The sequence below is a fragment of the Papio anubis genome, chromosome 4 (assembly GCF_008728515.1).
Source record: "Papio anubis isolate 15944 chromosome 4, Panubis1.0, whole genome shotgun sequence".
NCBI classification, from domain to species: domain Eukaryota; kingdom Metazoa; phylum Chordata; class Mammalia; order Primates; family Cercopithecidae; genus Papio; species Papio anubis.
Genome location: NC_044979.1, coordinates 95,980,691 through 96,006,538, shown reverse-complemented (window position 1 = coordinate 96,006,538; position 25,848 = coordinate 95,980,691). Strand labels below are relative to the sequence as shown.

Genomic DNA, 25,848 nt, shown 5'->3' with positions numbered 1-25,848 from the left:
TTTCAGGAACAAACTGTCTTTTACAATCTCCTGTTCAGTTAAAGTAAACAAACACATTGACTAAAGACAGGCTCACTGGGCAGGATTTTGAGTTAAGCTTCAATCTACTGTAGATTCTCATTCTCCTTGAGCTGTGATTCTTACACATGTGTAGACTCCTCTCTGGAAGTTTGAGGGTGGCTGGTCAACTTGTTACATTCTTGACTTACGCCGTCTGGGGCACTAGTTCCTTTCTTTTGGCTAAGCTGCACAGATGATGGCCTCCCTTGGGGGTTCAACTTTGACTCTTGACCCTCTGTGGAACCATCTATGAGCTCAGTGAGAGGGTTTATGTGGGCCTGGGGAGATGTGAACAGGTCTCTTGCCTTAGGAGTGACATTAACATCAGCTTGTCTTCTTCCTTTGATGGATGGCATCATCTCTAACATGACACCTACCCAAATTTTTAAAATTTCCTGACTTCTCGGTACAAGAAGGCTAAAGAATAACCTTTTCTCTCCCACTGAGAAATAATCCTTTATGAAACACTATTTTACTGTCAACTATTGGATAAAGTTTATCCAATTTTCTTGTTTCTCTTTCTCTTCCTTCATATTTGATCTACTATGCTGGGCTTTACCTCAAACTTATAAACCTTATTTGAATGGGATATGAGCTTCTGATTTGAAATCATGATCAGACTGCATAGATAACTGTCTTTGTAGAAATTACCTATAAATAGGCCTTTATGTCTCTCTTTTCATATATACATGAATATGAATATATACATATATACACATTCTAGTTTAAATCTGTACAACATTAAGTTTGTAACCAAACACTATTTCCTTATAAAGTTTCTAATTTCTACTTTAATGCCTTTGACAGCAATGTACTTGAATTTTAACATCAGTCTATCTCTACAGCATGATTGTAATACGATTCTTAAAACAGATTGAAATAATAAACAGCCATTTTTGAAGGTCAAAAAGGGTCAAATATTGGCAATTTAATATGGTTCAACCTGGTATAATGTCCATCATTCAGCAAATACTTGAGTGTCTTAGGCCAACTGTCACAGGAGGTTCAAAAATGAGAATGACATAGTTCCTCCTTGGAGTCTCTAGTCTGTACACCACAACTAGAGTACCAAGGAGAAAGTGATTTTATTTTAAAAGGGGAAGAGCAACTCTCTGGTTTGGAGGAGGGGACCATGCTTTTCAATGGCAATTCCTTACATCATTGTAGTGCTTCAAAGTCCACAGAATCCCATTATAAAGCCCTGTCCCCAAGAACCATAGGTTCCCCAATGTCTCCTGAGCCAAGGTCAGATTCTTTAGTTGGGCATTTAAGTACCTATCTGAAATTATTTTTTCCCTTATATGCTTTCACATCAATTTCTGCTATTCCCTCCTCCTGGAATGTTCTTTCCTCCCAGTTCAAAGGCAGTAGAGCGACATAGTTAAGAGAGTGGCCACTGGACACCTATTGTCTAGGTTTAAATCCTAGCTGTGTAAGCCTTGGCAAGTTTGATCACTGGATGCCTCAACTTACTGTAAAAGAGAAACAACATTAGTGTGACCTCAGAGGACTGTGTATATTAAATAATTTATTACATGTAAGTGCCCAATAAATGTTGTCTGTTATTACAATTTCTGCATTTCCAAGTCTCACTTATCTTTCAAGACTCTAGGCAAGAACCACCTTCTCCCCAAGGACCCCTCCAGAGTCTTTCCTTTCCCCGGTTTCCCACAGCACATTTGGAATTGTTACATGACACTTTTTATGTTGTTTTTTAGCATCTATATCTCATCTCCTCTACTAACCTGTAAATGTTTGAAGTTAGAAGCCTTCAATGCAATGTTGCAATGCAATTCTGACACTACCTTCCCAGAACAGGTGCAGGCTCTACAGGCTAAGGGCACAGTCTTCAGCAGAACTGCCCTTACATCAGATTCAGACACCAGCTGGACTTCGGGAGTCCCCAGACCACCTGCACTTCTGACCAACTGGCTACAAACTCAGGGGTTCCTGTGACCCCATCAAGTTTGATAACACAGAACTCAGGGAAGGGGCTGTACTTATAATTACAGTTTTATTATCAAGCACACAAATCAGGACAAGCTAAATGAAGAGACACAGAGGGCGAGGGTCTCAAATGCAGAGCTGCTGTGTCCTCTCAGTGTGGATACAGAATGTGAGTTTTCTGGGCACGATGATATGTTCACCAACCAGGAAGCTCATCTGAGCTTTGGATACCCAGAATTTTTATTGGGGTTTTGTTATGTAGGCATGATTGTGTGAATCACTGGTCACATGATTGAATTCAATCTCCAGTCCCTCCCTTCCCTGGATATCTCCTGGCTTAAAGCCTCATCACATAGTCGGTTTTTCTATCATGACTAGCCCCATCCTAGGTCATCTCCTTATCAGAACTCACGTGGGGCTCGCGACCCACCATGAATAACCAAGGCACTCCTATCTCTCAGAAAATTCTAAGCTCCCAGGAGCCCAGGACAAAGACCAGACAAATTCTTTATTACAGAATAGGAGGCTGGCTGCCACAGCTCACACCTGTAATCCCAGCACTTTGGGAGGGTGAGGCAGGCAGATCACTTGAGGTCAAGAGTTCGAGACCAGCCTGACCAACGTGGCGAAACCCTGTCTCTACTAAAAATACAATAATTAACTGGGCGTGCTGGCATGTGCCTGTAATTCTAGCTACTAGGGAGGCTGGGGCAGGAGAATCGCTTGAACCTGGGAGGCAGAGGTTGCAGTGAGCTGAGATTGTACCACTGCACTCAAGCCTGGGTGACAGAGCAAGACCCTGTCTTAAAAAACAAAAACAAAAACAAAAAAAGAATAAGAGCCATATCTCCATATCTGATTCATCTTTTAATGCTCTCCAGGGCTTAGTACAATGCTTTGTACATAATAGGCACTCACATTTATTAAAACAATGGGCAAAGGTGGGCTTGAGGAAAATAATGCTGGCAATTCATGTAGAATGGATCATAGAGACCAGTTAAGACCTACTGTAATAGACTGATGTTATTTCATGGACTCTCTCAATATTTCGTTGATGGTGAGACTGAGGAATTATAAACTTTTAAAAAATTAAATTGTTCTATTGCTCCCCTTCCTCCCAACTATAAAGTCCTGCAGTAATTTTCCATATGTTAAATTTATTCAAGAAAACCTTCTACTGGGAAGTTAAAGCGAGTCTCAACTGCAAAGAACTTTGGTCTTCTCATTTATTTAAGTAATTAGAATGAACAGCATGTAATAACGTTGCAAAGAAAGGCCTCCTACTCAGTGTTGCCATTCCTAACATCCTATCAGGAGTTTTGAGAATGCTTGTCATGAAGATCCATTCACAACATTTACACCCCATGATATTGAGGATTTGCTTCAAAATAATCCTGGGGAGCATGGGGGAAGTACAAATGAAACACAAATGGTCATGAGTTCATAATTATTGAAACTGGTGGTGGGTGACAGATTTCTTTACACTTCTCCTGTAATTTTTATATCTATTTTTGTGGGATTATATTTATACCACATTCTTTATCCTTTGGTATATTTTTTGGCAATTTTTCATGACAAAATTTTTTTTTTTTAAAATCTGTATCTCCAAAGCTGAAGACCTCACACAAAGTGTACAGAACTGGGGGCCATTCCACCTTAGGTAGCAGATCTTAAAAAATGGTACTCCAGGCCAGGCACGGTGGCTAACACCTGTAATCCCAATACTTTGGGAGGCTAAGACCAGGCGGATCACCTGAGGTCAGGAGTTCGAGACCAGCCTGGCCAACATGGTGAAACCCCATCTCTACTAAAAATACAAAAAATTAGCCAGGCATGGTGGCGGGCACCTGTAATCCCAGCTACTCAGGAGGCTGAGGCAGAAGAATCACTTGATCCCGGGAGGTGGGGGTTACAGTGAGCCTAGATCATGCCACTGCACACCAGCCTGGGGGGACAAAAGTAGAACTCCTTCTCAAAAAAAAAAAAGAAAAGGTACTCCACCCAACTGATGTGTGTGTGTAGCATCCAACATCCAAAGGTGGATCAAGCGGCGGCAATGTTTGGCTGCCAGATATTACTGCTGCCCTGAGACCACCTTCATCCCTCCTCCATGAGCTAAGCATCACTTCATTTGGTGAACCCTATGTAAGCCAATCCTTCCGGTGGAAACACTGATATTTAAAGTACCTGTGAGTTCTAATAATTACTTCCAAATGCTTCGTTTAGAGTCATGGAAGTAGAAAACTACATCAAACAAAATTGGCTTATTCTTTGGGAGACGATGGAATCAAAGTCAAAAATAACACTATACCAGATTGTTGCAGGACTGTGAGACCAAGCCACCCTAGATGATGTCTTGGCCAGACGGACAAACTTTATAAAACAACAGAAGACAAGTCAGGAGCACACAGAATGTGATTTTTCAGCATTAAAATAAAAACTGTAATGAATCGGAGTAGAGACAAATTCACATGGGCTAAGCAGGATATTTATGAACTGTATAGCTCAGCCCTAGCTGCAGAAGCTGCCCAAATGGCTAGCTACAGGCAAGATGAAGGAAGGGCTCCAGGGGCACACAAAGGGCACGCTGCAAGAGACTTTTGGAGGTCCTGCTCCTGCTGGTATACCCCCCAACTCTGGGAGTACAGTTCTCAGAGAAAATGAGGCTCACTTGGAGCATAAACTGAAAACATTTTTTGCACAAGCCCAGATGTAGGTGGCTGTTATGAAGTCTGTTTAACTAGAGGGATTACAAATAGCAAATTGCCAATAAAGAGCTGGCTTTTACGAGTTTGAAGGGAATCTTAGTGATTAGCCTCAACTCCAAGAACTAAAGCATCTTAGATTAGAATACAGAAGCCCCTAAACAGAATTCTTAAAAAAAAATTAAATCTAATATTTGGTACATATGAAATATCTCTCTCTCACACATATGCAAATCACAAAACATAATACACTGAACACTTACAACCTAAGTGTTATGTCCAATTTAAGAACTGGAACACTGCCAATTGCATTCACCTTTGGGTGGTTCTTCTCACCCTCCTTCCCTCCACATCCTACCAGCAATCACTATCCCGAATTTTCTATTTATCATTTTCTTGCTTTTTATCACTTTATGAATTTCTTAGAAATATATGGTTTGGCTATGTTTGAGCTTTATAAAAATGGCATCGTTATATCTGTAGTCTCCTGGGACTTGCTTTTTCCCATCCTCTTTTTTTTTTTTTTGCTCAACATTATGTTTCCAAGCTTCATCCATAGCTTTATGAGGAGCTGTAGTTCATTCATTTTCAGTGCTGTATAATAACCCGTTGTGTGAAAAGACCCCGAATGCCGCTGATTTACATCATCACCATCTGTTGATGTTGTCAGACTTGTGAATTTTTGCCAACCTAGTGGGTATAAAATGATATCTCACTGAAGTCTTAAATTGCATTTCCTTGTTTCTCATAAGGCTTAACATCTTTACCTATGCTTATTTGCCACTTGCTTTTCTTTTTCTGTGCAATGCTTGTTTATGCCTTTTTCCACTCTTTTTTTTCTATAGGGCTGTCTTTTTTCTATAGGGCTGTCTTTTTTCTTACTGATTTTGTGAGTTCTTTTTTTTTTTTTTTTAAGTGAAAGCAAGTTTATTAAGAAAGTAAAGGAATAAAAAAATGGCTACTCCATAGGCAAAGCAGCCAGGGTTCTTTATGTACTAAGCAGCATGGGTTTTTAAAATCCATTTATCAATCTGTTGATCTTTAACATGTCAGGTGTAGAGCATTTAGAACTGGAAAGACCATTTGAAATACCTGGTTCATCTCTCTCATTTTACTGAGGAGGAAAACTGAAGTGCACGGAGGTAAAGTTACTCTCCCAGTACCACAATTTGTGTTCGTACCATTGCTGAGGTGAGCACCTGGACCTTCTAACCCCGAATTAAATTATTCTCCTATGTGACAACCTCCTTTAATGGTTTTTTCTTATTTATATTAAAAAATTTTAAAGTACCCAAGTAATAATACATGTTCATGGTAGAAAAAGAAAACAAAAATTAGCAAAATGAGGAAAATAAAAATCAGTTTTAATCCCACCTTCAGATGCAACTATTCTCTGTTTTGTATTTCCTTTCTGGATAATAACTATAACGGATCATTATTATGAAATGCTTACTCTGTGCTAGTTATTATAGAGTGCTTCTTACAAAATGCCAGGCATTTTGTAAACACTCTTCATGTGTGGACTGTTTAATCTTCTGCACAACCCTATGATGTAGATTATCACCATCAGTCATAGGCAGTGTGGCAGGCAGAATGACAACCTCCCTGAAATGTCCATATTCTAATCCCAGGAACCTGTGAATGCGTTATGTTACACGGCAAAGGGGAATTAAGATAGCAGACAAAATTAAGGTTGGTAATTGGCTGATCCTGAAATAGCAAGAATATCCTAAATTACCCAGGTAGGCCCAATGCAATCAGAAGGGAAGAGGGAGACACAAGAGGCAGCATGAGAGTGATGGGATGTGAGAATGATTCAACCAGCCTTTGCTGGCTTTGAAGGTGGAGGAGGGGGCCAGAGTCAAGGAATGCAGGAAACCTTTAGAAACTGAAAAACCAAAAAATGGATTTCTCCTTTTGGTACTCCAGAAAGGAATGCACCCCTGCTGACACCTTGACTTTAGCCCAACAAGGTACACAGAATGACAGCCCCAAAATATCCACATTCCAAACCGTGGAATGTGTGACTGTGTTACCTTATATGTCAAAAGGAAGTTTACAGATGTGATTAAGACTCTTGAGAAGGGGAGATTATCTTGGATTATCTAGGTGAGCCCAATGTAATCATAACGATCTTTAAAAGAAGGAGGCAGGAGGATGAGAGTCAGATGTGATGACAAAAGCAGGGGATGGAGTGCTGTGCTTTTAAGACAGAGGAAGGGGACACAAGCCAAGGAATGCAAGAGGCCTCTAGAAAGGGTAAAGAAACAGAATCTCCCCTTGAGTCTCTGAAAGAGTATGGCCCTGTTGACACCTTGATTTTGGCCCAGCAAAACCTATTTTGGACTGACCACTAGAACCGTAAGATAGTAAATGTATGTTATTTTAAACCACTAAGTTTGTGGGAATTTCTTACAGCAGCAATAGGAAACTAATACACCTAGTTTACAACTGGCCAAGGCCACAGAGCTGGCTAGTGGCAGAGACAGGATGTGACTTCAAGCCATCTGGCTTCAGAGCCCATATCTGTTACCATTATGACATAAGCATACATGGACACATAGAGATTTAAATAGTACATCCATCTCAATGAATGCAAACCTTCCATATTATTTTGATAGTCATTCAGCATCACCATATTAAATAGTTGTATCCCACTCAATAAGTATACCACTCCCCATATTTTATATAATAAATCCCTTATTATTCAATACATAGGTTGTTTCTAATGTTTCAATATTGTACTACCAGCAGTGATAAACATCTTTCTAGTGATATTAATTATTTCTTTAGGAAAAACTCTTAAAATTAGAAATGCTAGGTCAAGTTACCCCCAAAAAAGATTGCATTGGAATATAATGTAAAATAAAACATGCAACCAGAAGTCGGAGCATCTCTGCCTTCTTTTTCTGTAACACTCTTGGTATTAAGCTATTTTTCTTATCCATGGTACATACTCAATCGTATTTTTGTTTTTGAAGGTTTTAGCTATAACACTATTTCTTCTGTAGATTCATAGCTCTTAGAGCAAAAGGGTATTTAGAGGTGATTTAGTCTAAACCTTTAAATTATAGGTAAATTCCCTGAGGCCCATAGAGGTGAACTGACTCACTAAAAGCTCTCCTTACAGGGGTGCTTGGTGAGAACACCCCCTCCTGACTCCAAGGCTAGTTGTCTTTCCACATCTGCTGCAAATGTCATGAGGCTAGCCCTCAAGTTGGGACCATTATTATTTTTTCTCTTCAAGTCATGCGAAAAATATCGTCCTTTTAATCAGAAGCATATTTTAGGGGCTGCGAAATAATAAGCACCCACATATCCAGTATTAAAAGATCAACTCCAGCCCTTTCCTGGAGTGAGCCTATTTTCATTTTCTCATTGTGAAATGTGGTAGGATTGATGGCAGACAATAACTCCCCTCCTCCCCCAATATTTTATTAAGATCCGTTCTTACAAAGGATAATCGGAGGTTTTCCATCATCACCTCGTTGTCTTTTTTCTAACTTGGTTCGTCTGTTACCCAACAGTAGTAAGGTTACCTCATCCTGGAATCTGATGTACACAACGGTATGCAAACTCTTTCCTTCTCTCCGAAGCAAACAATGAAATGGGAAAACATACTGCCATTTTCTGACCTCAATCGCTGAGGGTGGACCCCGCACGTTACATCAGCAGGCTGGCTCCATTACACTGCCCTGCGCTGTGCTCGAGCTACTGAAATATTGATTTTTACAGAGCCGGCGCACACACACTGAAAAATCAATATTCCAGTGCACACAACATAACAGGCAGCAGAGCGGGGACCCACTCCGAGGCCCAGCAAGCACTGCCGCCGGGCCTTGACCGAGGGGGGGCGGAGGGCTGAGGAGACAATGCCTGGGGAGAGGCCCCTGCAAACCCGGGAATGGTCAGATAAACAAGCAAGTGTGGAGAGGGAAGAGAAAGGAGAGTGGAGACAAAGATCCTTGAGGATAAAACAGTTCGAAGGAGCAATGATTTATCTTTCCATAGGGGGAAATGGGGAGAAGGAAAGTAAATTAAGAAGAGTGGATGGGAAGAATTTTCCAGGTAAGAATCTTCCCATAAAAACGTATCTTATGTTTTTCTGTATCACTGGGTCAGACTTAAGATGGAACCATTATAAAGATGATACACATACTTTGTTACCTGAGGGGAAAAATAACTAGGCCAGTTCTGAGAAATATTTATATTTTTAAAAATGCAGTCCCCTTCTTTTTCCTTGGTGACTACAGGCCGGCATCAGAGTCCGATTTATAACATGGGCTCTACCTTTGCAATGCAGTTACTTTCTTTTCCTTGGGGAGAGGGAAGGAAGGAAGACATCCTGGTCACGTGGTCATTCATCAATTTCCCTTTCTTTCTAGAAAAGCATCTTCTTTGGCGTGCTTGGGGAACCACATTAAAACTGATTCTTTCTACGTGCCCGTGACCTCTTCTTAGGGAATTCTGGGCGCCCCCGAGTCACACCCCCATCTAGATGCGGGAAGGAGTACGTGTCCCCTGGTTCAGTCTCGGGTGCCCAGTACCCAGCAGACGTCAGGGCGGAGGAAAACCGGGCTTTCGGTTAGTCCTTGTAGACGTGTTAAAAAAAAGGTGCAGAACTGGCATTTTTACTACTTTTAGTTAGCAATTTGGCCTCTTTATTTGCGGATGGGTGGTGGGCAGTTTATTAAAAGAAACGACTTTTAACCTTGATGAATTCTTGATTTTGCTTTGTCCTAGAATTCCCTTACCGGGAATCTCGCATTTAGTTCTCAACTCCCTGCCAGGGGAGGAAACTGTCCTCCCGAGGTTTCCATTTCGCACTCTGCCCTGCAGGCAGCGTCGCCGCCTCCTCCTCCCCAGTCAGGAGAGACCGGGCCCAGGAAGCGCTCGGGTTGGGTTTGGAGGAGGGGGCTCCGGGGGAAGCGGGCATTCAGGGGCACCTTGCAAAACGCTAACTCCTTGGGCCCAGCGGGGCTGGCCGGGGACAGAGCCCGGCCCGAATGTCGCGGGAGGCGGCACAGGCAGGCTGGTAGAGGCTGGTGGGCAGGAGGGCGGGGCGGAAGTCGAGCCAGGTGGCCACCTGGAGCGCCCCGCCCTCCCAGCACCGCCTCTGGCGGGGCCGGCCCGCCGCGCCCCCGCCCCCGCCCCCACCCGCCCCCCCCCCCCCCGCCCCCAGCCCCGCGCGGCCGCTCTATTTGCATAAGGAGGCGTTTCCCGGGCCCGCCCGGGGCGCACGTGACCCCGGGGGAGGCGGAGGGAACCTGCTGACTTGACACGAGCCGCTGTGCGGCTCCCCTTGGCGCGGAATAGCGAGAGCAGCCGTGACCTCCGACCCCGCCCGCCGGCAGCCAATAAGAGCGCAGGTCGTCTCCAAACCCAAAATTTCCACGTCGGCAAAAGTCAAGATGGAAGGGAGCGGAGCGGAGCGCGAGGGGGGAGCCGGCCCGGGAATGCCTGGTGGCCGGCGCTGGAGGGCAGGCTGGGGAGCCTGCGGCGGGCGCACGAGGGGCCACTCGCGAAGGCGTCCCGGCCCAGCGCGACCACCGCCTCTAGCCCCGGGAGCCTCTGGGCGCCCCGAACTCCGCCAGCCGCCCGTGCTCCCCGGCCCGGGGGACGCAGCCCACTGCCCCTCCGGCCTTGGCTCTTAGGGGTGGCGGGGGATGGAACGGTGGCGAGGGTTTGGGGGAAGATGGGAAAGCACTTTCCAGACCTGTTGCACGCGCGCAACAGCTGTTCAGGTGCGGTATGTGGGGGGAGGGGGTCTGCTAGAATGGGGGACAGAGTGGTCGCTTCTGCTGCAGGGAAAAGGGGTGCCAGGCGGGGGAGAAGAGCCGTGTTGGGGACTGTGTGCAAGGTTGTGCGGGAACGGGGTCCGCGGGAAGCGCTGCCTGATGGGGCAGGGAGAATCCCAAAGAGTGGGTGGGTAGAAGGGAGGGGATGGGACGGCTTCGACCCGAGTTCCCGGGGCTGGGCGCGGACGGCCGGAAGACCGGGAATAGAGTATTGGGAATGGCTGGGGAAGGGGAGTCTCAGGGGAGGCCCCGCAAAGCGGGGCTTTCTTGGGCCGTCCCATCTGCGGGGCTTTTCCCGGGCCTGTATTTGCTCCCCCCGTTTAACTCTTCCAGCTCCGAAAATTCGTCCTCGTGCAGCGCCCCCGCCCCCAGCTTTCCAAATGGGAAGGTAAAAAGTTGCCACAAGTTAGGTAGAGTGAGTTAGCTGCTGGCAAAAGTTTAAGTAACTACTGGGGAGGTGGGGGTTCGACCAGGAATGGGGGTTATAATCTGAGGACGGGTAGGAAGGAAGGAGAGTGTGCGATTCTTGCAGCCCATTTGCTGTGACATTGCGACCATAATTTGTCGAATCGGTCTGTTAAAACACCGTTTCTGTTGGGCATTTGCTCTTGCTGACTGCGGCAGTAACTTTCCATAATTAATGACCCGTTCCATTATCGGTCGCATCCTGAGCTAAATTGCTTTTAACGAGTTACTCTTCTTTGTCTTAGCTGGGGGGTGGGGGAGCACACCTGCGGGAAGAAACTTCTGGAGAAAGACAGCACGTTTGGTCTTTTGAGGCAAAGTTCTGAGACACTCCGACTCTGAGTATGATAGAAGTCAGTGCACTACAGAACTTTGTCTCTAGAGGCTGTGGTCGCCGCTACCGCCAGTGCTCCAGACGCCAGGCCGAGTGGCCCTGGTGGCCACGTCGCTGCGCCTTTCCCTTGGGGGAGGGGCGAGGCCAGAGGGGGTCCAAGTGCAGCACGAGGAACTTGACCAATTCCCTTGAAACCAGTGGGTTAAACACTGTAAATGGGACCAAAATTACCCCAAATCTCTTACTTCATCTTACCCTGGTGGACTCCTGACTGCAGAAGTTTTTGGTTTAAAGAAGAAAAAAATAAAGCTTTGGACTTTTCAACGTTGCTTAACAGGTACTGAAAGACTGGCCTCACTTAAACTGAGACAGGAGAGGAGAGTTGCAGATTTATTAGTGGGTGTGTTAGTGTGCAGTGCCTTGCAGGAATTTAAACTCTCTACCCTTAAAGAAGGAAATATATTTGTACAGAAGCCACGGATAATGGTCCTTTTACTCAAGTGACCTGCTGAATAAATGACAGCCTGCAGGGATTGAGTTTGGAGATCTAGTCTCAATTCTGCTTCCGATTTAAGTGCAGTTCACTTTTGTTTTTTAAAGTAAGTTTTATTAATGGAAAGGAAGAACTTTTTCCAAGAAAGCATTTTGAAAGACACTGGGGGAGGGGGACATTTATGCTTTTGGGCTGTGGAGATACTTTAGGTGGACTGCTCTCTCATCCCTAGTGGAATGGAGGTTTGGGTTGGTGAGTTCCTATCAATAGCCTGCTCTGTATAGCGGGTCAGTGACTGGCACCAAATTGTAGTCCTGTTCCGTAGACATTGCGCTGTTTTGGTTTTATGAGCTTTTGGCCAGGCACAGGATGCAGGGTGGTAGGCAAAAAAGGAAATGGTTCCTGTCCCCGTGGTGCTGACAGGTAAGGGAAGGGCCTTCTGATATATTTTATGGGATGCTTCGGAAGCCTTGGGGTTGCTTGTTTGTATCTCTGGGAAGCCCTTGATAAAACCAGCTTTTTTTTTTACTTAGGTATATTCCAGTTTATCATCGGGAGAGGGATGATAATGGAGGAAGGCTCAATGAGGGAGAAAGTATTCAGTTGCTTGATGTTAGAGCTTAATCGCAGGACCTACCAGTTGCTTTTCACAGGAATACTGTGTCTTGATCCTAAGGCAGCATGTGTTCTCTTTTGTGTGGCCATTATCCATTCTCCCACTTTTCCATCAGTGACCGTTTTGCTTTTGTTCCTCAATCCTTTACCCAAAAATGGCTGAATTATCTCTGTGCAGTTAAATAAAGTGATCCAAACTCAAGTACGTCTTGTGTTCATTTGAGATGAATGTGAGGTGTGCTTAGGTGAGGAAGAGGATTCTCTTTCCTGGTTCTTATGTCTGTACATCTCCACAAGATAGTCTGAAAATACTGAATTCTAAGAAAACTTAAATCAACTTTGTAGGAGAATGGGAGGGTAAAGGGTGGAGCGGTTGACTGGGAGAGTAGTCATCCGTACAAAGGAATTAGGTCAGGATTTCTCACCTCCGGAGAAAGGTAAGGTTTGGCGTCCCTGACATGATTCAGTCTGGTTGGACTTATATGCTTAAATGATTTGTGTTTCTCCTGTTTGTGACCACAAATGAGTTAAGGACTAACCAAGCAGGAGGGCTTTGGTTTACTCTGGTGCTAAGGATGCCAGGAATAGGAACTGGGAAAATCGGCAGTCTTGGGGTGTTTACTGTAAACCTGGCATGGTCTCATGGACCTCAGTCATTTAGCAATCAGTGTATTTTCACCTCCCGAGCATCAGGTGTGACAAATGCAGCAGTGAACAAAATAGGCCCCGAACCCTGCCCTCTTGGAGGTCTGTCTCATGCAAGAGGTAGACAATACAAATATAATCAGAAGGGTGATAAACATGTCAGGGAAGGAAGAACAAGAAACGCTAGGGAGGCCATGGTTTTGATTTAACCCAGATCGCCGGGCAAAGGAAACCATCAGTAGCAACCTACTTTGCATGGCCCTGGCACTCCTGTCTTTATTTTAGATACTTCATGTGAATGAACCAAACAGGTGCAGCTGAAACTTTAGTTCATGCATCGCTTAATGGTGAGGATAGGTTCTGAGAAATGTGGTGTTAGGCGATTTCATTGTTTTTGCAAACATCACAGAGTGAGTGTTCTTAAACCTGGATGGTAGGTTGTATGCCATAGCCTAGTGCTTCTGGGCTACAAACCTGTGCAGCATGGTACTGTACTGAGTGCTGTAGGCAAATGTAACACAATGGTAAGGATTTATTTAACCATACAAAAGGTACAGTAAAAATACAATATAAAATGTAAAAAAAGTTACACCCATATGGGACACTTAGCATGCATGGAGCTTGTGGAACTAGAAGTTGCTTTGGGTGAGTCAATGAGTGAGTGCTGAGTGAATGTGAAGGCCTAGGACAGTACACTGTTGTAGACTTTATAAACATAAGCTTAGGCTACCCTATATTTAAAAAAACATGTTATGACATGACAGCTATGACATCATTAGGCTGTAGGAATTTTTCAGCTCCATTATAATCTTTTGCGACTACTGTCATATATTTGGTCCATTGTTGGCTGAAATATCCTTGTGCAGTACATGACTATATATCACTCAACACTGGAAGCCTTTAACTTTTTAAAGAACATTTTAAATTTCAAATGCAAGGGTTGGGAAATATGGGGGGATGCAGAGGAGCTGGGAAGCCACGGTGCTGGGTCACTGATTCCCCATTTTGTATAATCTCCCACCACATCTTCTAGCAGTAAAATTCTAGGATTCTACATAACCTTGCATTTCAAAGAGTGTTTATGCCAAAGAATTTGAGTGCTCTCAAATATTCTTTAAATAGTTGGGAGTGGGGTGGACAACATATTTGTTGGGATCCCACAAGAGTGCTATAGTCGAGTCCACAGGTGATGTTCAGGAAGCACTTCTTCCCCTAAGCTTGTCTCTTGTTAATTGATGTAAATTTTCTTGTTCATGGGGAGGTATATACAGGGAGATCTCCTGGGATAATCACTGCAGACACAGGGGCGACCTTAAATATGAAAGCAGTAGACAGGGAAAAAAAAAGGCAGAACTCATTGTTCCCACAGCTATAGTTGATGTGTGAGGAATGAACAACCCGTGTTGGTTTGGTTGTGTTGGAGGAGCCAGCTGGAAGGAGGACAGTGTCTCTTCTGCAGACCCCCGGCAATATTAGACTTAGGTCTTCCAATTCTGATCTGTGAATTAATTAAGTGGGCACTAGGAGAGCCAGGAGTGTCTCCACACAGCAAAGAGACACTCCTGAAATTACCTCTGATTTGCTTCTTAGATATTCCTCTTTCTTTGCCAGTTAATAGAAGAAACACAAAAAATAGCTGGTTAAGAAGTACTTAATTTGTGCAAAGCACTGTTGTAACCATTCACATATGTTAAATCATTTATTCGACGAGGTCAGTACTGTTAATATCATTCCCATCTTACGGATAAGCAAACTGAGGCATAAAGGGATTAACTAACTTGCCCAAGACACATAGCTGGACAGTGGCTGAAGCCACTGGACAGTGGCTGGGCAGTTTGGATTAGTCTGTGATCTTAGCAGCTGTGCTGTACCGGGTATCATTTAGTTGTCCAATTGGTTATGGCATAGTACAAAGCCTGGGAGTCTAGGTTTAAAGTTAAGAACACTGAACATAATTAGGGCTTAGCTCAATGCAAATCTTCAGTCTGTCTGTAGTATGTAAGGTTGGTTTCCAGGGCCTAGTGGTAGCATTACTTTGGGGATTATTTTTACTACTTTGAATCTCCTGATCACTTTTGCCACTGGACAGAATTGAATGCTGAGAAGAATTGCAGTTTCTTCAAAAAGTGTCCTAGTTGGTGTACTACAAGAAAAACAATAGAAGCAGAAAATAAGTTGCATTAATGCATTCTTTCAAGGAACTTTGAATTCTTTACCATGTGTCAGCTCCTGGATGTAGGCCATTTCAGTGTGATACACACAGCGTGCTGCTAAATCAACCTGGAATATCCGGGAAGGTCTCCCAGAGGAGGTGACAGCTGGATATTGGAGGATGAGTAGGAGGTACCTGAATGAAGGGAGGAAAGGGCATTTTAGTTGAAGGGAACAGCAAGTACAGACTTATGTAAATATGCAACAGTATGATGTGTTTGGGAATCAGCAAGTCTTTATGTGTGGCAGGCAGATGAGCAACAGGAAATGAGGCTAGGAGATTGGCAGGGGTAAACCAGGAAGGGTCTTGTGTGGTACCTGTAAACATTTGAACTGCATCCTGGAAGCCATGGGGATCCACAAAAGCCCGTAAGCAGGAAAATGGCCTGATCAGCTCTGCTTTTGTAGAAAATGTATTCTGGCAGCAGAAGGCAGGGTGAGTTGTCGGGAGGCAAACTAGCCAGTTATGAAGCTGTTAAGAGTCATGCAGAGAAGACATGCTGAAAGCCAGTGGCATAGACAGGAGGGGTGTGGGTGGGCATAGTATGAGAGCAGGAAGACCCACTGACCTGGGGCAACACACAGGAATGTTCAGGGCAGTCTGTTCCTGAGGCCTTTACATACATTTTGCCGATTAGTACTAACCCAGGGAATAAAATTGGCGCTCAGCTGCATTGTGTATGATATTTCGAAACATTAAACTTGCTTGGCTGTAATCCCAAATTAATTCTGGAAGGGTAATATTGGAAACATCTCTTTAACTCTTTATAGCATATTGAAAATTTCACCCTCATTTGTCAAATCTAAGAAATTAACCATTGCCAAAGCACACTCCAAAGGGAAGGGGGCACTGAAGAGAGGCTGCTGAAAGGAATATTACACAGGGTGTGGGCAGGGTTGAGGGAGGCCAGCCAGGAAGAGGGAAGTACTCTGGTGCTGGCAGCAGTGGGAAGCTGTGACCACTCCCAGCCATCAAGGGGCGACTGGAGAGAACAGCTCCTGGGGGGAGCTGAGGCTGTAGGAGAGGGCTGCCCGACAGGAGCTGGGGCATTTGGTGGAGGAAACCAAATGCCACTGCCAACGCACAGCTAAGCAAGGAGGGAACCAAGGGAGTGAATACCCTGATACGGTCCAAGGAGGGCGGCCTCCAGTGGTTAAGATGGCGGGGTGTGGACATGGAGGGTCAAATGGGAAATTTCCAGCATCGTTTTTTGTTTGTTTGTTTGTTTTTTGGTCGCATGTCACATCTATGAATACATTTTTAAAAACCTATAAGAGAAAAAGTTGGTTGAAGAATTCCTAAAACTTCCTCGTATTCAGGGTCCTCATGTCTGGGTTTTTGTTTTTTTTTTTTTGCATAGTGTCATCTTCTGCATCATTAAGAACACAAGCCAAGAAGCAGTATTTCTTAAAAGAGTGTTCTGCTATTGTCTCTGGATCCAAGCCACTGATGCTCTTTTTGCAAAGTTTAATGCTGGGCCTTTTCCCTCCTGCTTTTAATTGTGGTGAAATATACATAACATATAATTTACTATTTTGACCACTTTTAAGTGTACGTTCCAGTGGTATTAAGTACATTCACATCGTTTGTTGTGCAACCATCATCACCATCCACCTCCAGAACTTTTTCATCATGTCAGACTGAAACTCTGTACTCATTAAACAGTAACTCACCGTGATGCTGGGGTCTCCTCGGTCTTACCAGAAGGGACCAATAGAAGATTGTTAGTCTGAATTTGAACAAAGGTAGAAAATGTTAGTGATATCATGCCTACCACCTGGCTGAGTGCACTTTTAAGATGTTATTGGTTGTCAAATGCATCCTAATTTCAGAGACGTTAAAATGTAGAAAAAAATATGTTGCTTGGAATCAGCATATGATGAATCCTTCTAGAGCAGACCTCATAACCAGTGTTCCATGACTGGCTTTCAAGTGGACCCCAAATTTGTTCTCTCCTTCAGGGAGGCCAGGCAGGGCCTACTAGGGTAGCAGGAATCCTTAGGTGAAAAATGCTTGGCTTTGAGTATCACTATCCATTTACCCCAATGTGCCCTAAAATATTATCCTTTTCTGTGTGTAACATGAATAGCTTTGGAAGATCTTTATCTTTAGTCTGACCAGATTTCTGGATATATATATATATATATATATATATTTTTTTTTTTTTTTTTGAGATAGAGTCTCGCTCTGTCTCCCAGGCTGGAGCACACTGGCATGATCTCGGCTCGCTGCAACCTCTGCCTCCCGGGTTCAAGCAATTCTCCTGTCTCAGCCTACCGAGTAGCTGGGAATACAAGTGCGCCACCATGCCTGGCTAATTTTTGTATTTTTAGTAGAGACGGGGTTTCACCTTGTTGGTCAGGCTGGTCTCGAACTCCTGAACTCAAGCATCTGCCTACCTTGGCCTCCCAAAGTGCTGGGATTACAGGCATGAGCCACCATGCCCGGCTGTGGTTTTATATTTAATTCAGTATCATCTGTGTACATCAGGCAGGGGATGCTGATGGGAGGGCCGTTCAAATAAGCTTGGACTGATGTAGCAGAAGGCTGCCATTCTAGAGGATGGACAATGATCCATGCCATTGAGACATTTTCTGCGTTCATGCTATGAATAGGTTAAATAGAAGTGACTATAGGGTACCCATCAGAATAAAATCTGCATCTGCTTTGAACCACCAATTGCATTTGTATTGGTTAGGTAGTTTTGGTTCTAATTAACGTAGACCCAAACTTAACTGGCTGAAAGGAAAAAATAACTTACTTTACAAGAAGCCCAGAGGTAGGGAGGGTCCAGGTTGGTTAATTCAGCAGCTCAACACTGCATTAAAGATCTGGCTTCTTTCCAGCTTTTTCCTCTGCTGTCTTCGGCTTTTTTGTCTCATTCTCAGACTAGGTTCTCTTGTGGCAATGTGATGGCTGCAGCCCTCACAGAAGAATGTCCCTGAGCACTTTGTTTTTTCAAGACTCCAGCCATTTTCTGCTATTTGCCAAGGGGCAGAATTGAGTTGGATGCCCAGGCATTAACCAATCACTGCTGATGAAATTGGGATCACTTAAGTGGCCTAGACCAATCAGGACCTAAGTCTGAGTCATGAGGAGCTGGGGTGAACCCTGAACCAGGTCAATTCTGTTAGCAAAGAAGAGGGGTAGGGGTGTCTTTTGGGTAGACAAACAACAGTGTCCGCTGAACCACGTGTAGGGAGCAGTCTTAAAAAGCTGCAACACCATGGTGGTTGTACACTCATTGCAGTATTATTTTTAAAGACAAAATTGAGAATTAATTAAGATTTCCATTAATAGAAGACCAATTAAATAAATTGGGATAAAGCCATCAACAAAATATTTACTAGGAAAGAATGAGATAGATATGTATTCTATCAACATGGAAGGTGAATGAGATGTAATTTTCTGTAAAGAAAATGTCGTAGAACAGTTAAGGGGGATTGGATCTCATTTTTATTCCTCTGTGTGCATTCATGTACATATAGACTCAAATAGATACAGAATTTGTGTGTTCTGGTCTGAAGGGGATCAGGATGGGGGCAGTGGTGGTGATGCTGGAGAAAGGAACTTTTGCTTAATAGGTTATACACTTTTGATCATTTGACTTTTTAAAAGTAATAGATTTTTTTGACTGAAAAAATAAGTTTGTCATATGTGTAGAAGGCTAATAGGAAATAATATGGCAATATTATTAGCAATGAGATGTGTTCCTCTCCCACGTTACAGTCGCATGTATAGACACATTAGTCCCAATTTTATTAGTGTCATTTTTGAAGTCTCCTGCCTACACTGGATGTACCTGAGCTTTGTTTGGAAGTTAACAGTGGGACCTCTTGAGCTGTGATGTCTGATATGGGAGCAGCTAGCCACATGTGGCTTTTAAAATTGAAATTCATTAAAATTAAATAAAATTCAAAATTTATTTCCTCAGTTGCACCAGCCACATTAAATTGTTCAACAGCTGCACAGGGCTAGTGGCTGCTGTGTCAGAAATCACAGATGATAGAGCATTTTCCATTATTGCAGGAAGGTCCATTGGACTGTCCTGCTCTAAGCCTGACTGCTCGAGGCCAAGCATAGGCTTAGTCTCTTGGTAGCGAGGTGGTGTTAGGCAAGATGTTTAACCTTTGTTTCTTAGCTTTCTAGTCATTAAAACAAGAATAATGATAGTATGCAGCTCACAGAATTGTTGAACAGATTAAAATTGTTAGTGCCGGCCGGGCGCAGTGGTCCACACCTGTAATCCCAGCACTTTGGGAGGCCTAGGCAGGTGGATCACCTGAGGTCAGTTGTTTGAGATCAGCCTGACCAACATGGAGAAACCCCGTCTCTACTAAAAATACGAAATTAGCCGGGCGTGGTGGCACATACCCGTAATGCCAGCTACTTGAGAGCCTGGAGCAGGAGAATCGCTTGAACCCGGGAGACGGAGGTTGTGGTGAGCCGAGATTGTGCCATTGCACTCCAGCCTGGGCAACAAGAGCGAAACTCCGTCTCAAAAAAAAAAAAAATTGTTAGTGCCAATCATCAATCAAGTTACCTAGTATTATTATAATCGTTATTAGGAATCTTTCCACCAATGTTGATTGAGCATTTACTAAATGCTGGGCATTTTCCTCATGCCGCCACTTTCTGGATAAAATTGAGGTATGATAAGGGAACTGGAGCTTCCCTGTCACACTACAAGGGGTAGGGCAGAGGGTCAGAGCCAGGTCTGGTTCCGAGGTTTGTGTTCCTTGGTGTTTAATCTGTTAGGAGGGTAGGACTGAGTCACTAACCCTCCCTCTGGCGCCCATAGCCACTCCTTCCCTTCCTCTTCTTTTCTGAACAAGAAGAACTGACTGGTTCAAAAGAACTACAAGATTTCAGACTTCAAATTCATTCTCTCTCTCTCTTTCTCTTTCCCTCTGTGTCTTTCTGTTGGTGGAGAGGCTGGAGATAGAAGGACAATGAAATTTATTAGCAACCATGTACCCAGTTTTCTATGGTGTGTGAATTCTCCCAGTTTCTTCTTGTCAGTTTTCCAAAAGCTGAATAGTTCTTTTAAAAGGAAACCACTCTGTGACCAAATGAAGGAAGGGGAGCTCTTGCCAGAGGACAAAACAGGAAGAGATTATCTTGAAAAGCTTCTAATCAAAGTTAAAAATCATCTTACGTCTCTACTTGAAGGTTCAGTTGCACATACGCCTTGCCTGGAGGTGGGAGGTACGTGGATAACTGCAGATATTATTAAGGAGGCTCGTGAGAAGAAGATGGAGGTGCTGTTTTCACTTAATGCATTTGGGAGGGGATTTGTGTCCTTCAGATACCTCTTGGACTGGACCTGGGTTCATCTTCATTGGTAGAAATGGCACCCTTAATTAGGGCTCAATTAGAATTGTTTTCCCAACTCTGCTGCATGCTGTCAAAAGGATATGCTCCGTCTCCTCAGTGGTGAATGAGGCTGACCCCCTGCAGGAGCATGGAGACAGAACTGGTATCTGCGGATTAGGTCTTGCTGTGTGCCTCATTTCTTCAGCTGCACTTTCAGTTGGCTACTGTTTTCCTATGAGTCAACATTTATATTGAAGTTATTACCATGAGCTGAAGTGCTATAGAAAATACGCCTTCAGATTTTTCAGTCTTCCTAAGCTGTGAGAGAGAGTGTGTGTGTTAGGCAAGAGGAAAGGCAACCAATGCAGCTTTTGAAAGGCCATCAGAGAACTGGTTTGTTAGGGTGTTGAGATGTATCTGGGGATTAGACAAAAGGAAGAGGATGGTTAAGTGATTAAGCAAGACCAGCCTGGGCTGTTAAGTCATTTGATGTTAACCGTTGATTGATCAGGATTTATCTGTACCCCGTGAAAACCGAAAATTGAATTCAGTTTGTCTTTTTAGCTTTGACGTAGTGGATTTCAAACGATTTTAGATATTTTATAATGCATTGTGGATAATTTACCTTGAAAAACTGTACTTCACTAGGAAAAACAGGAAAGAATAGGAAACTTATTATCTCATATCTTTTCTTCCTTGATTTTCTCGTATCTTTTCTTCCTCCCCAAGCTAAGTCATTAGGTTTCTTTTTCTGTTTCTGAAGTAGAATTTGTTGAAACTAAATTATCGTACAATGCCTGGCACATTGGCCACATTGTCTTCAATTCTAAGCTCCATGAGGGCAGGTCCATTTGTGCATAATTTGTTGCTATAGCTCAACACCCAGCACTGTGCAAGGCATATGGTGACCATTCCGTAAATGATTGAATGTGTGAATGAGTTTGTGGGTTCTAATCTGTGTGTATATGCCTGTGTGTATCTTGACTATGAGAGTTAACATAATTTCAATTTCATTTCACTAATGTTGGCTCCTCTAATGTTTAATGTGAAGTTGAGATAACTATGTCCTTCCATATAACTGTTTTCCAAGTTTTTTTCTTGTGGGATTAAATTAAAGCCTATATTTATCTTCCATCATTTCTTTTTAGGTTGATCCTGGTTTGGGAAGCTTCCAGCTTGGAATGATTACAATAGAAAGAAGCTGTTGTCCTGATTCTTCCTGATGCCGACACACCTTCTCTTTTTAACAACAATAGCATGGCACCTTTGATTACTGTTATAAAATCCAGAGATCTTCAGACTGGGGCATGCCCACTAGGGGGGTATATAAAGACTTTGTAAGGGGCACTTGGGCATCGAAGTGTTGGATTATGTGTCCTCAACTTTCCTATCATTGAGTTCCTAAAACAGACTTGCATCAGAACCTCTGGGCTGGGAGTTATTTACCCTTTCCTACCTCTCTTCCTTTCCATCATCCTTCTGCTACTCTACAAAAGAAAGGCACCACCCTCCCCCATCCCAAATCTTTTAAAATATATTGCCTGGGTATAGAAACCTTTATGATAGCAAAGGGACGATTTCATTTCATAATACATATTTATTAAACACCTAATATATACCAGGCACAGTTCTGGATGATGAGTTACTGCAGTGAACACAACAGTAAAACATTTCTGTCCTCATGGGCTTCCATTCTAGATGGAAGAGATGGGCAAGAAGCAAAAAAGATATTACCCATGCTGCTTCTTTCAATTAAGGCCCTAAAATTTTCCCATTAACCTCATGAAGAAATACATTTCAGAAAAATTTTCCTTCTTATGTTTAGTAATTATCAAAACTTACAAAGTTACATTATTTTGATCAGTTGTACATTAGTAATAATTATAATGAAGACTCAATCTAGCAAAATTAATACTTGGAAAATCATGGCAATGGGAAATTAAAATTTAAATCACAATTTTTATATGTACTTTGACTGCAGTGAAGTATAATAATCAGTAAAAAGGCTTTAAGTGTAAAAAATTACATCATAAGGCCGGGCGTGGTGACTCACGCCTGTAATCCTAGCACTTTGGGAGGGCGAAGCAGGCAGATCATGAGATCAGTAGTTTGAGATCAGCCTGACCAACGTGGTGAAACCCCATTTCTACTAAAAATACAAAAATTAGCCGGGCGTGGTGGCGTGTACCTGTAATCCCAGCTACTTAGGAGGCTGAGGCAGGAGAATCGCTTGAACCTGGGAGGCAGAGGTTGCAGTAATCTGAGATTGTGCCACTGCACTGCAGCCTGGTGACAGAGCAAGACTCTGTCTCAAAAAAAAAAAAAAAGAAAAAAAAATTATGTCATAATACTTCTGTAGGGAAAGTAGAATGCATTATAGTTTCAAGAAATAAGGAAACGTCAATATTCTGATTAAATAAGAGCTTATTCGTGTGTGTGTGTGTGTGTGTATATATATATATATATATATATATATTTTTTTTTTTTTTTTTTTTTTTTAGTCAGGGTCTTGCTCTTTTGCCCCGGCTGGAGTGCAGTGGCCGGATCTCATCTCACTGCAAGCTCCGCCTCCCGGGTTCATGCCATTCTCCTGCCTCAGCCTCCCGAGTAGCTGGGACTACAGGCGCCCGCCACCTCGCCCGGCTAGTTTTTTGTATTTTTTTTTAGTAGAGACGGGGTTTCACCGTGTTAGCCAGGATGGTCTCGATCTCCTGACCTTGTGATCTGCCCGTCTCGGCCTCCCAAAGTGCTGGGATTACAGGCTTGAGCCATCACGCCCGGCCTTATTCATATATTTTTAAGTGAATAATTGTTGGAATCAAATTGCCATGACATTTAAGCTTCATTGGAGATATATAAAAGAATAATGTTGCTATTTTAACATGTCAATTTTTTAAACGTTTATTTTAAGTTCAGGAGTTCATGTGCAGGTTTGTTATATAGGTAAAGTCATGCCATGGGGATTTGTTGTACAGATTATTTCATCACCCAGGTATTAAGCCTATTGCCCATTAGTTATTTTTTCTGATCCTCTCCTTTCTCCCACTGTCCACCCTCAAGTAGGCCCCAGTGTGTGTTGTTCCGCTCTATGTGTCCATGTGTTCTCATCATTTAGCTCCCACTTATAAGTGAGAACATGCAGTATTTGGTTTTCTGTTCTTACATTAGTTTGCTGAGGATAATGCCCCCAGCTCCAACCATGTTCCTGCAAAGGACGTGATGTAGTTTTTTTTTATGGTTGCGTAGTTTTCCATAGTGTATATAGACCACATTTTCTTTATTCAGTTTACCATTGATGGACATTTAGGTTGATTCCACGTCTTTGCTATTGTGAATAGCGCTGCAGTAGACATATGCATGCATGCGTCTTTATGATAGGATGATTTATATTCCTTTGGGTATATACCTAGTAATAGGATTGCTGGGTTGAATGGCAGTTCTGTTTTTAGGTCTTTGAGGAATGGCCACACTGTTTTCCACAATGGTTGAACTAATTTGTACTCCTTCCAACAGTGTATAAGCATTCCTTTTTCTCTGCAACCTTGACAGCACCTGTTATTTTTTCACTTTTTAATGGTAGCCATTCTGACTGGTGTGAGATGGTATCTCATTGAGGTTTTGATTTGCATTTCTCTAATGATCAGTAATGTTGAGCTTTTAAAAATATGTTTGTTGGCCATATGTATGTTTTCTTTTGAAAAGTGACTGTTCACGTCCTTTGACTACTTTTTAATGGGGTTATTTGTTTTTTTCTTGTAGATTTGTTTAAGATCCTTATAGATGCTTGATATCAGACATTTGTCAGATGCATAGTTTCCAAATATTTTATCCCATTCTGTAGGCTATCTGTTTACTTTGTTGATAGGTTTGTTTTTGTTTTTGTTTTGCTGTGCAGAAACTCTTTACTTTTAATTAGATACCATTTGTTAATTTTTGCTTTCATCATAACTGCTTTTGGGGTCTTTGTCATAAAATCCTTGCCCATTCCTATGTCCAGAATAGTATTCCTAGTTACCTTCCAGAGTTTTCTATAGTTTTGGGTCTTATATTTAAGTCTTTGATCCATCTTGGGTTAATTTTTGAATAAGGTATAAGGAAGGAGTCCAGTTTTAATCTTCTGCATATGGCTAGCCAGTTATCCCAGCACCATTAATTGAATAGAGTCCTTTCTCCATTGCTTATTTTTGTCAGCTTTGTGGAAGATCAGAGGTTGTAGGTGTGTGGCCTTATTTCTAGGCTCCCTATTCTATTTCATTCATCTATATGTCTATTCTTGTACCAGTACCATGCTGTTTTGGTTACTGTAACCCTGTAGTATAGTTTGAAGTTGGATAGTGTGATGCCTCCAGCATTGTTCTTTTTGCTTAGGATTGCATAGGCTATTCAGGCTCTTTTTTGGTTCCATCTGAATTTTAAAATTCTTTTTCTAGTTCTGTAAAGAATATCATTGGTAGTTTGATAGGAATAACATTAAATCTATAAACTGCTTAGGGTGGTATGGCCATTTTAACAATATCAATTCTTCCCATACATGAGCATGGGATGTTTTTCCATTTGTTTGTGTCTTCTCTGAGTTATTTGAGCAGCATTTTGTAGTTCTTATTGTAGAGATCTTTCACCTCCCTGGTTAGCTATATTACTAGGTATTTTATTCTTTCTGTGGCAATTATGAATAAGATTGTTCTCCTGATGTGGCTCTCAGCTTCATGGTTGTTGGTGTATAAGAATGCTAGTGATTTTTACACATTGATATTGTATCCTGAAACTTTGCTGAAGTTATTTATCAGGTGAAGGAGCTTTTGGGCCAAGACTGTGGAGTCTTCTAGATATAGAATCATATTGTCTGCAAATGGGGATAATTTGGCTTTCTCTCAGTTTTTTGGATGCCCCTTATTTCTTTCTCTTACCTAATTGCTCTAGCCAGGACTTCCAATACTATGTTGAATAGGAGTGGTGAGAGAGGGCATCTTTGTCTTGTGCCCGTTTACAAGGGGAATGCTTCCAACTTTTGCCCATTCAGTATGATGTTGGCTATGGGTTTGTCATAGATAGCTCTTATTATTTTGAGATATGTTCCTTCAACACCTAGTTTATTGGGTGTTTTTAACATGAAGAGGTGTTGAATTTTACCAAAAGCCTTTTGTGCATCTATTCAGATGACCATGTGGTTTTTGTCTTTAGTTATGTTTATGTGATGAATCACATTCATTGATTTATGTATGTTGAAACAACTTTGCATCCCAGGGATGAAGCCTATT

The 25,848-nt window shown here is 42.7% G+C and overlaps 1 long non-coding RNA gene across 1 annotated transcript; it reads left to right on the top strand.

Moving 5' to 3' along the window:
* The first annotated feature begins 6,880 nt into the window (after window positions 1-6,880).
* LOC108585041 lies at window positions 6,881-22,013 on the top strand. Its single transcript, XR_001900855.3, has 2 exons — window positions 6,881-8,780; window positions 21,739-22,013. It is a non-coding gene; the product is annotated as an uncharacterized LOC108585041 (long non-coding RNA).
* The last annotated feature ends 3,835 nt before the right edge of the window (window positions 22,014-25,848 follow it).